This window comes from Microplitis mediator, chromosome 9 (genome assembly GCF_029852145.1).
Source record: "Microplitis mediator isolate UGA2020A chromosome 9, iyMicMedi2.1, whole genome shotgun sequence".
In the NCBI taxonomy this organism is placed as follows: Eukaryota; Metazoa; Arthropoda; class Insecta; order Hymenoptera; family Braconidae; genus Microplitis; species Microplitis mediator.
In genome coordinates this window covers 18,850,889-18,863,148 of record NC_079977.1, presented here as the reverse complement: position 1 = coordinate 18,863,148, position 12,260 = coordinate 18,850,889, and the positions used below count along the sequence as shown (strand labels likewise).

The following is a 12,260-nucleotide window of genomic DNA, read 5'->3' as shown; positions in this document are numbered from 1 at the left end:
AACACATTTTGTGTGTTACTGTGGAATTTTTGCGCCCTCTTGTGGCGATATTTCAACATAATCTTTGTGTTAAAAAGGGGTTACACAAAGTTTGTGTCGAAATTTCAACACAAATTTTGTGTCAACCATTTTTAACACACAAACTGTGTTGATTTTACACAATATTTTTTACTGTGAATCAATTGTTTCGTCTGCTTAGTGCATTCTACATAAAATTTCCTTTAATTTGATATAATTATTTGATACCGTAAGATGGACGGTGGCGATATAAGGTTCACCCAAGTCATAAAGTTTCAGGTCGGGAACTTTGTGTACTTGTATACGAGATTCGGACTGTTGAGAGCTTGGGTTCGAACCCAACTCAAAGCAATCAATTGTTTCGTCTGCTTAGTGCATTCTACATAAAATTTCCTTTAATTTGATATAATTTTTTTTTTTGTAATAATAAGAAATTAGCAAAAATTTGTAATAATAAGAATTGAAATGTTCCGAATTTTTTTTTCTAATAAATTTTTCACCCTACGATTAAAAAAAAAAAAAAAAAAAAAAAAATTTAATTATTATTATTATTATTATTTTCATTATTATTATTATTATTATTATTATTATTATTATTATTATTATTATTTTATTAATAATAACAATTTTAATGATAAATGTAATTATTATAGTATAAAAACTAATTAAATTACATTGTATCATGAAAGACCTTTTTCTCCACCGTCCATCTTACGGTTTTATTCGCACCGTAACTGGAAAGGACCGTCAATATGATTTCTCATTAGGAGCTTATAGCTTAGTCAATCATGGTGCATATTTCCGATGGAGTTTTCCACAACCAATACAGTTCTTTTCGATAATCATAGTAACCCACAATCGTGGACTACTTACTCCATTGGAAAAAATTTACAATTACTACGGTTACTTAACAGTCATCGCGACAATAATAATTCTCGTCATGACATTTATCGTCATCTACTTATCCGAACATGACATTACGTTCGCGAGCTTCGAAATTATCCGGCTGCTAATAAATACCGGAATCAAGACACGCATGGACACCAATAAAAGTCGAATATTTTTTTCGATGATCTTCTTATATTTCTTGATAATCCATGGGACATTCAGTGGACGACTTGCTGGATTTTTAACCAAAGCCGAGTATCGAAAAAATGTCGAAACTCTTGACGACCTGAAAGACCCACGATACAAACAAATTTATGCTGAGTTTAGCGCTGCTGGTTACATAAACGAGACAGACATCAAAAGTAAAACAATTTTTGAAAGATTCATCGAATGTAAGAACGTCATAAGCACTAATAGTTCAGTTGCTTGTATTGGGGATTATATCAAATATTTGCCAACGATCAAGCGTTTTAAATTGCATGTCTCAAAAAAGCCATTACTTAATAAATATTATATCCATTTGATGCGGAAAAATTGGCCTCTAAGATCCCGCTTCAATGATCTCATGATTCGGTGTGTACAGTCTGGATTGTCACAAAAATGGTCTAGAGATAAAATTGCTCGACGTGTTCTTCAGATAAAAATTGCAAAAGCACGATCATTACGGCGTTATCGTCAGGTCACATTCAATGACTTAAAATTCTCTTTCTTACTATTGGGTTACGGATTGATCTTGTCAATGATCAGTTTTACTTGTGAAATTGTAATTCAGAAGAAATATTATTTTAAGATATGTAAAAAAATTAAGCGATTGCGCACACAGCGTTGGATACCGATAGCGTCGATTAGATTCAGAATCAAGGGAGCTTTCATGAAATTCATGTGTCATTGGGAACTGATACGGAGGAGTGATTTCAGGAGTTATATGGGTTTTCTCCATGAAAAAACAACCTATTTTAAATAATTTTTTTTTAATATAAAAAATAAAATATTTCATTCAAACTTTTCACTGGCTTAAAGGTACAGATGTAATTATTAATTACAGAAATTAAAAAAAAAGCATTCTAAACTCTGCCACTGTGACGTCATTTCCGGTGAGCCCTCATGTAAGAGGCGAATTTGGTCACTAAAAATATATAAAAACAAATTTTTTTTTTTTGTTGATAAATTTTCAAAATAAAGTAAAACCATCCATAATCTAAAAAATTAAAAAACACATTTTTTGGATTCAAAATAATGACAATTAAGAAATATAAAATTTTTTATTTTTTTTAATTAAATAACAATTAGTAATTAAGGTAATCGAGGGTGAACGATTTATTACACCTTAAAAAATTTTTTTTGAATAATATAAAACCAAAAATAGTTGTCACGAGAAAGAAATACATTCTTAATGATGAAAAAAATTAAAAAAAAAAAAAAAACAGAATTAAATATTTTGTTATCATTTTTTGGGGGGGAGCCTCTTTGCCCCACAAAAAAAAAAAATTTTTTCTTTACACCTTAGTCGAAAGTACGCACTTCCCTCCCTAATTTTGAGGCCTAAAGTCTTATTTCCCTCTCCTGGTGGAGTTACACGCGCCTCACTTATATCGCCGGGAGCAAAAAATTTTTTCGTGCCTGCAGAAACAGCCGGTTGCTGCCATCTAGTGATCGTCTACCACTTTATAAATAAAATTTTTCACGATAACGTCGTAGATCGTTGCTTTATATATGCGTCAGTATTTTTGTGTCTCGTTGTATGTAATATTTTAATTAAACAGTGTAATTACAATAATAAGATGAATGAAAAAGTTTCACATCGGATGAATCTATGGACGAGAATTAGGTGATAAAAGATTTTGATGCAGACGCGAAGTTAATTATTGAAAGTTTATGTATTTATTTATATATTGCTTATTGGCAGGAAAAAAATCTTGTTCATAGGCATAAATTTATTACTTTCGAAAAAAAATAATTGTTTTTTATTTTTTATTTTTTATAAGTATAATTATGTCTTTTTTTAACTTCCCGCTAAGAAAATTGTAAATTTTCAAAAATTCGGGAAGTTATTGGTTTCGGTCCGATTTACGAAAATCGAATTTCCATCAGATGTCGACGTTTTGAGGTCCTAGGAAATTATTCTGACTAATTTCAAGATGATGTCCGAGTGTATGTATGTATGTATGTACGTACGTACGTACGTACGTACGTTCGTACGTACGTACGTACGTATGTAAATACCTGTATCTTTTGAATGGATGAACCGATTTTGAACTTTAAGGTGTCATTCGACGCGGATTGTCAATATCTTGAAGCCGAGAGAAAATTGAGCTTGATCGGTAGGGCTCGTTCAGAGATATTCCAAAAATAAAGTTTTTTCAAAAATGTTTTTTTTGAATAACTTTTAATGTGCTCGGTGGATTCATTCCAAAATGGACTGGGCTCTAGAGCTTTATAAGCCGCGTCGAATGCCACCTCAACCATCAAAATCGGTTCATTCGTTCAAGAGAAACCGCTGTCGAAAGAATTAAAAAAAAAATTTTTTTTATTTTTCCTGAAATATCTCAAAAACGACTCGATAAATCGAATCAAAAATTTTATCAGCTTTAGAACTTGACAAAACGCGTCGATTGCCGCCTCAACCATCAAAATCGGTTAATTCGTTCGCGAGATATCGTGGGAGAAAGAAATGCTAAAAAATGGTTTTTTACAAAACAATGGCATACAAAAGTATTTGTGAGCTCGTAGAGCTCGAAAATGTATTCACAATAGCGTTTTCGAGCTCAACGAGCTCGAAAACAGCGGGAAGTTTTGGGGCTGGCCCGCAGGGTCAACTGACAGACCGATTTTTTGTTTTGTTTTTGATGCCTACCCCCGCCGACCAGACGCACTCGCTTCGCTCGTGCTTTCAAATGTCGCGTGGCAGGCATCAAAAACGCAACAAAAAAAAAAGAGAGACGGAAAAAAATTAAAGTTTTATGTATGTCCGAAAGAGAATTTTAACTTTCTTCCCTTGTAGTTTAATATACTATTTTCCGAATTTCGGCAAAATGTCTATTAATTTGTTCGAAATAGGACAAAAGTAAAGTGATCTGATGGTTGAAAGCCACAAAAAGTAATAATTGGCTTAGGGGGGCCGCTCTGCCCCACCCTCTCCTATTTATAATATTCACAGTCTATCATCACAAAATTATGATCAAAAACTAAGCTGTGTAATTTATAAAAATCATCACTCAATATAATAAATTTTAATGAATTAATATCAGAGGATATAGGACCAAAATCTGGTGTAAATTAACGAATTATTATTTGCAACGTTTCGCAATTTATTATTGCTTCATCAGGCTCTACAAAGAAATCATATAATTTAGTTAGTGTTATAATATTTATATGTCTAACCTATATAAACTTAACATACCATAACATTACGCTATACACAGTCAATACACATAATTGCTTTGCTAATTATATACATTCTTTGTATTAGACTACTTTAATAAATATTATACTAACATCAAGTCTATTGTTTTTTGCACGACTCATGATGCGAAGCATCTGAGATGTGCTTTACGATCGAAAAATTTATTTCGCCTTACTTCGGCAACTATTTCAATTATTACACCCTTGTTAGTTTACAGAATTAAGATATTTTGCATACTATTTTGAAGATAATTTAATGGAGATTAGTTCCATACTTTTCAAAAATTTATTTAGTTCAAGAAAAACGGAAAAAACATGAAAATAGTTTAAAAAAGTTTCCTGTCCGTCAAGTATGAAACCCGTATACACAATAACTTGCGAAAAAATGCAGTAATTGAATCAAATTTTTTTTTTTTTAATTCTTTGAAAGATTTGTAGATCCCCTATTGCAAATGGCTAGATAACTCAGTGTCGTTTAATTACAACTAATAAAATAAAAAAAAAGCTGTATAACTATATCTATATATATATATATATATATATATATATATATATATATATCTATGTAAAATTAACATGGATGGTGATATATTGGGTACCATCAGGAAAGCCTACTAATGAAAGTGGTTAAAAAGCAATAGGGCTAAATGTAAACCGACTAAAAAAAAAAGTGGCTAAGTATTACAGTGGAACTATACGAAATGTATAAATTATCAATCATCCAACCAATCATTGTGACTAAATATAAATCTTCACATATTACAAATGTTCTAAATGAAAAAGCGGCAACATATAAAAGTGGCGACATACATTATAAGTACACATGTATACCTATAATCATTATTTACATATATTTTTTTTTTGTTATTAATCGAGATATTTTGAGTAGGTTCTTTTATAATTATAAAAAAAATACTAGTATAATTTAAAAAAAAAAAAAAAAAAATTAATTAATTAAAATTGTATATATTTTAAATTCATTCGTGCTTCCCGCCATTTTTTTGTTATTATTTTATTATTTCATAATAAATGAGCATTATGAGTCGTGCACTTTTGGATTTTCCAAATTTTTTTAATTTTTTATATTCAATACTTTTTTAAAAAACTTTTTAAAAAACCGATCATCCACAATATCACAGTAAATTGTAAGTTGTAAGCAAATAGTATCTACGTGTCACAATACATAGATATATCAAACCTAATCACTATTCACTAATGACATCTATGGTTAGATTAATTAATTACATTGCGCGTCAAATTTAAATTCAAATTATTTACATAAATTATTTAACAGATTTAAAACTTAAATTTTTCAACCTTATAAAGTTAAATTCAATTTATTTAATTTAATTCTACGATATGAATCCAATACATTACTATATAGACTGCTTAAATTATTTGTATCTGTTTTTAAATTCACTGTATCGTTCAAATAAATGGATACCATTTCACTTACATTTTTTTTTTAAACCATTACTTTCTATATCTAGAGTAGTTGTATTACTAAACTCAAAATTATGACCAGTTCTAAAGTGGTGTTTTGCTAATGCCGTCTGTTCCAATTTATTAATATGCATAGTAGGGTGGGCCGAAAATCCCCTTTTTTTTAATTTTCATTATTAATACAAAAAATATTTTTCCTTGTACAAAAAAAAAATTTTTCAGAAATCAAAAAAAATTTTAGGTCGATATCTTAGGCTCGCCAAATCCCGTTAAAGTTAGAAGTTGTTTAAAATTTTTTTTTCAACACATTTTGATCGGAAATTTAATTCTCTACAAAAAAGGTCCTATAATAAAATTACGGAAAGTTGATAGTTACTCAGATAATTGCAATTTTGCTCTAAAAAATGTAATTTTTCAAGATATTATTACTTTTTCAGGGTAAAAAATAAATTTTATCATAAAATTTTCGTAGGAAATTCAATTTTCTACAAAACAGACCTAATAAAGATTTATTCAAAGTTGATAGTTACAAAGATAGTACCAATTCTTGGTGAAAACCACCAAATAACGAGAAATGTGACTATCTAAACATAAAACTGCCATTTTCTGAATAACTATGAATTTTAAATTTTTACCAGAAGACCAATTTTGTAAGAAATTTGATTTTCCATGAAATTTATATGATAAAATTCATCTTTTACCGTGATAAAAGTGATAATATCTTGAAAAATTATATTTTTTAGAACAAAATTGCAATTATCTCAGTAACTATCAACTTTACGTAATTTTATTATAGGACCTTTTATGTAGTAAATTAAATTTTCGATCAAAATTAGTTGGAAAATAATTTTTAAACAACTTCTAACTTTAACGGGATTTGGCGAGCCGAAGATATCGAACTAAAATTTTTGCACACCTCAATCGCGAAAGCGTTAGGTGTGCTTTACTGTCACTCTCTCACTCTCGGCCCTTTCACGGACTTTAAATCCTCTCTAATTTCTTTATAGTACACCAAAGTTGTTAATGATATTAACCATTTTAAAGGAAATTTATTAAGGAACATTTTTCAATGCAATCCTTATTTGATTAATGATGTGATTAATTTTAAAAAAATGATTTAGTCCGAAGCCCTCAGTGCGTCAATTGTGGTGTTCGGACTCGTCTAAACACGATAACTTTCGAAAAACAAGACTTATCGACTTAGTTTTTTTTTTTATTATCTGTGTATTTCTGATCACAAGAACCCTTTCAAAAATTACTATCTGAATCCTTTTTGTTTTGGTGTAATTAATAAAAAACGTGAAAACTGATTCTTCGTGAAAAATTTAGCTGCTATTTTTACTGTTGTTATTATTTTTTTCATTGTTTCTCTCTATCAACTACTGGTGGCAGCACTAGCGTATCAATATGTTTGAAAAAAAAAGCGACATTTAAGACAAAACAAGGCGGGATATTAAGAAAAAAATGTTAGTAAAAAAATATTAAACTGAAAATAAGAAATAAAAATAAAAAAATCAAATTGATAATTTGTAAGTTGAATAAAAAGTTCATAATAAAAAAAAATATATTAATATTATATAATAATAAAAGTAATGATTAAAAATAAATTGAGCGATTGAGGTGTGCACTTTTGGATTTTCCAACATTTTTTTTGTTTTCTGAAAAATTTTTATTTGGTACAAAGAAAAATATTTTTGGTATTAATAATGAAAATTCAAAAAAAGCGGATTTTCGGCCCACCCTAATGCATAGGTTTACAATTCGATTTATGCTGATTTATAATAAATTTCGTAGTGGTTGATTTTATTTTCTCATTCTAGGATAATATTTTCCTTCAATCTGTTTTTATTTTTTATAATGCCAGCATAAGCAAGTTCTCCATCTAAAATCTATATGATCTTCTATAAATTTGATCGGCGCCGAATCAAAATAGCAATCGCTAGTAATTGATAAGCTCAAGTTCCAACACCTGTAGGACCGTTGGAATGAAGTCAATGAATAGTTTAAAACAAATTAGTTACATATGAGGGGATAATAAAAAGCGGCTGGTGGTCTGATTCCAAGCACCTGTGGACCAACACCTTGATTGGGTACACATGGTGTAGAAAATTCTTCAGAGCACACTTTGTGACCCGAGGTTGGACGGATAATATTGCAAACAGGTGACAAGTATCAATTTTCTTACTATAAGCGTGGCGATAGATCGAGTGGCACAGGTTGCTCCAAGATTGTGTACTAAGGATTCTTGTTTCTGCGGTACGAACGCTAACTCGATGGTAACCTCGTTAGCCTAAACTTTGTTTGGACTATTACGAGTTAGTTTAATAGTTTTAATTGTTGCTGCAGATTGCGATTGTTAGACCCGAGGGAATTTGAAAGCAAGGGGATTAAACATTAAGTCGGTAAGTCTCCTTAGTCTTTTAAGTATCAATGCAACATACGGAATTCAACTTTCATCATATCCCGCATGAAATAACTTTATATGTGAAAACATATATGATAGAATATATGAATATTATAATGTGATATATTGTACGATATATAAAATCATATTTAGATTTTTGCCATATTAATATATGATAATATATTGAAAAAAAATATATTGCAAGAATATAATACCAATATATTTATCAATATATGACTTTTTTATGTATGTTTTACATATATATTTTAATATGTCTTTTTTTATATTGATATATTATATTGAAAGTAGTATATTAATAAATATATATGTATATAGTATTTTTTATATTTTTTATATATGTTTTCCAGTATATTGCAAAATATATGGTTTCCAGTATATTGTAAAATATATACCACTTTTTTTACTTTTCTTAGGTTATTGCGTTAGTTATTCAGTAAATGTAAGGTCAATGAAAAGAAAAAAAAATAGTAAATTTGACTTTTTTTGTGGATTTGTGTAGAAATTGAAAAAGTATATTGAAAAAATAAAATTTTCAATATATTGCGAAAAATATAAGTTTTAAAATACTGGAAAAATATATTTCCAATATACCGCGAACCATATATTTAATCATATAAATTCTTTCATACATAATCAATTATATAGAGACCATATAATACTAATGATATGAGTCAAAATATATGGAAATATATATTAAGTTTATTATATTATACTTATAAATTATATATATACCATCCATATATGACAAGAATATATTGAGCATTATATGGGATAATATATATAGAAAAATACAAAACATTATATACGAGTAAATATTATTATAAATATATAATCCAATATATGTAAAAAACATATATTTTTCAATATAGATATTTTTGCCGCTATATATTTATCACATATTCACCATATATTTTTTTATATACTTTTAACAATATATAGCTTTTCCATGCGGGATAGCTCAGTTGGAATATTTATGCATTCAATAATGCGTTCATTATATTTTTACCCCCGACTACCCGTAGCAAAAAAGGAGGGGTATACCCGGATGAAAAAAAAAATACATGGGAAAAATGTATAGTATAATATATTTTTACAAAAAATATATATGAAAAATTATATAATATCTTATATTTTTCCATAAAGGTATTTTAAAAGTTTTAAATGTATGATAATAAATTTTTCCACTTATACACTTGTCCCAATTAAGAAATATTTGAAAAATTTCATATAAAAAATATTAATAAAAATTGACAAAAAAACTTTTTTTTTCACAAAAAATTAATTTGTTTTCCAAATTTTTGTTTTCAAAAATTTTCTTCCTATTCATGTTCACAATCTTCAGTTACTGTCTAAAAAACAAATTTTGAATGTAATTAAGAAAGAAAATTTTGAAAAAAAAAAATAAAATTGGGAAAAAATCAATTTTTGAAAAACAAATTTTTCGAACAGGTCAAAATTGAGCTAAAGTTTATTATCACTATCATGAATTTTTCGAAACTAAAATTTTATACGATTTTTTTTACAAAAACAAAATTTTTTGAAAGCAATAAAAACAAAATTCAGAATAATGTCAATTATATTTAAAAACAAATTTTTGTTATAAAATTTTGGCCCGATTTTGCCCTCTTCCCCCACCCTATATATAAAATTAAATTCATAAATAAAAAATGTACGCATGAATAAATAACATAGAAGAGTATAAAAAGTTTGAAATAAAAAAATTCAAAAGAAAAATACGGATTTAGGAAAATAAATAATTTAAAAATCCCCGAGTGTTGTGAATATTTCAAATGATAAAAATTATTTTTGTTCAACAATAATTTAATATGATCAATAAAATCTATCTTGGTCGGATGTTTCTTTTAATTTTTATCAATTCACAGAAAGTGTGGATCAAATGGGCCGCCCGATAATTTGATAAAAAAATTTATTTGTCGTTGGAAATTTTCATTCAAAAATATTGTCATCATTTTCGCATAATTACAAAATTCAAAAAAATTTTTTTTTTTTTATTGAATTTTTTTTTGCAATCACTTCAAATAAATTTGTATTGAATAATTTTTTATTTATTTTACAAAAATTTCAAAAATGACCAAGAACAGGGTAAAATGGTCATACCAAAAAATGATCGAATAGAATTTTTTTTCCATTTCTATGTTTATTATGGACTCAATATTCCACGGTTGAAATTTTCTGGCGAGTAAATTATTTAACAAAAATTAAAAAAAAAAAATTTACTGAAATATCTCTATTGCTTTTACATAAAAAAAAAACTGAGAAATCTCTTCGTAACTTTCTATTTCTGCTTCAATTTTTTTTTATATAGACCAAATAACAATAATAAATATTTTTTCCGACACTGATATTATTTATGATCCACAGAAAAAAAAAAAAATAAGTAAATAAAAAAAATATGTTTCAAGAAAATAAAAACGTCCATTTACTCTACTCTAGTTTTATTACGAGGGTCGGGTCATAAATGACTATTCGGAAATTCAGTTATTTAGTCGTTATATTCTATTACAAAAAAAATATTTATCTTTACTTTTATTACCCGGTTACTTAAACCTTTTAAACCCTTCAACACTCTTATTTTAATTTTAAAATTTCACTCCACTCTTTCGTTCGTTTTTTTTCTTTTTTTTTTTTGCATAGACAGTAAAAGTTAGAATAAATATTCCGTTAGAAATTTTTCGGTAAATCTTAAGGATTTATGGCACTGAAAAAAATTGGTTCCTATGTATTGACTAACAGGAAATTCTTATATTTATTACGAACGTTCATCATAAAATTTATTATACAGACAGAAAAATAGTCCAGAGGTTTGATGACTTAGTTATGAAACTATTTCAATTTTAAAAGATTTCTTTGAAAAAATTCAGTATATGTCCATGGGAAGGGCGGGTGGAATGAGACCAGGAGGGCAAAATCGACCACCCCAAAACTTTAGTAAATTTTTTTTTCAGGAATTTTTCAGTGGACTCAATGTATTCTTGGCTACAAAAAAAACATACGCCCGGGAAACAATTTTTTCATGAAATTTTATAAAATTTTATCGAATTTTATGAAACTATACTAAAGAAATTTAGTGAAATTCTGTAAAATTTGATAAAGTTTCATAAAATTTTATACAATTATATATAATTTTATAAAATTGTATATGATTTTATAAAAATTTATAAAGTTTTTACAATTGTTATTGAGATCTCAAGAAATTATTATTGTGAAATTTTATCTATTTTTATGAAATTTTACAACGTCTTTTACAACAATATTTTATAAAAGTTTATGAAATTTGATAAAAAATTATGAAATCTTATTAGAAACCATGAGATAATTCCATGAAATTTCACAAAATTTTGCAACAATTCATAAAATTTTTGTGATGGGCCAAAACTTCGTTTTCGTAAAATCTCACAATGTTTTGCATAATTTCATAAATTTTTGTAAAATTTCATAAAAATTTATAAAATTTTACATAATTGTTATGAAGATTCCAAGGACTCAGTGGTATGAAATTTTGTATATTTTTATAAAATTTCATGAAATTATATGAAGTCTTATGAAATATTATAAAATTCTATAAAACTTCGTGTAATTTTACATAATTGAAGTTTTGGCCTTACACGAAATGTTACAAAATTTCATGAAATTTCATTAAATTATGTAAAATTTTATAAAAATTATCTCTTGGTTTCTAATAAATTTTTAAAAATATTTTTACAATTTTATAATTCAATGAAACTACATAATTTCATAAAATTTCAAAAAATTTTAGAAATTGAAAAAAAAATTTTACCAATACTCCTTCGGATCTTGGTAGTAAATATGTAAAATTTTTACGATATTTTATATAATTTTATGAAATTTTACAAAATTTCATACAATTTCATAAGATTTTATAAAATTTTTAAAAAATTTATGAAAGTTCATACCAATAACTCCTTGGAATCTTGATAACAATTATGTAAAACTTCATAATTTTTTGTGAAATTTTGTCTCCTTTTACAAAATTTTATGAAATTTCATAAAATATTATTAAAATTATCTTATGGTTTCCAATAGAATTTCATGAAATTTTTTT

At 26.9% G+C, this 12,260-nt stretch overlaps 1 protein-coding gene across 2 annotated transcripts in view; it reads right to left on the bottom strand.

Moving 5' to 3' along the window:
* Window positions 1-12,260, bottom strand: part of LOC130674760 (mucin-2-like) — a 39,615-nt gene that overhangs the window by 19,576 nt on the left and 7,779 nt on the right. The gene's annotated exons all lie outside the window — the stretch shown is intronic.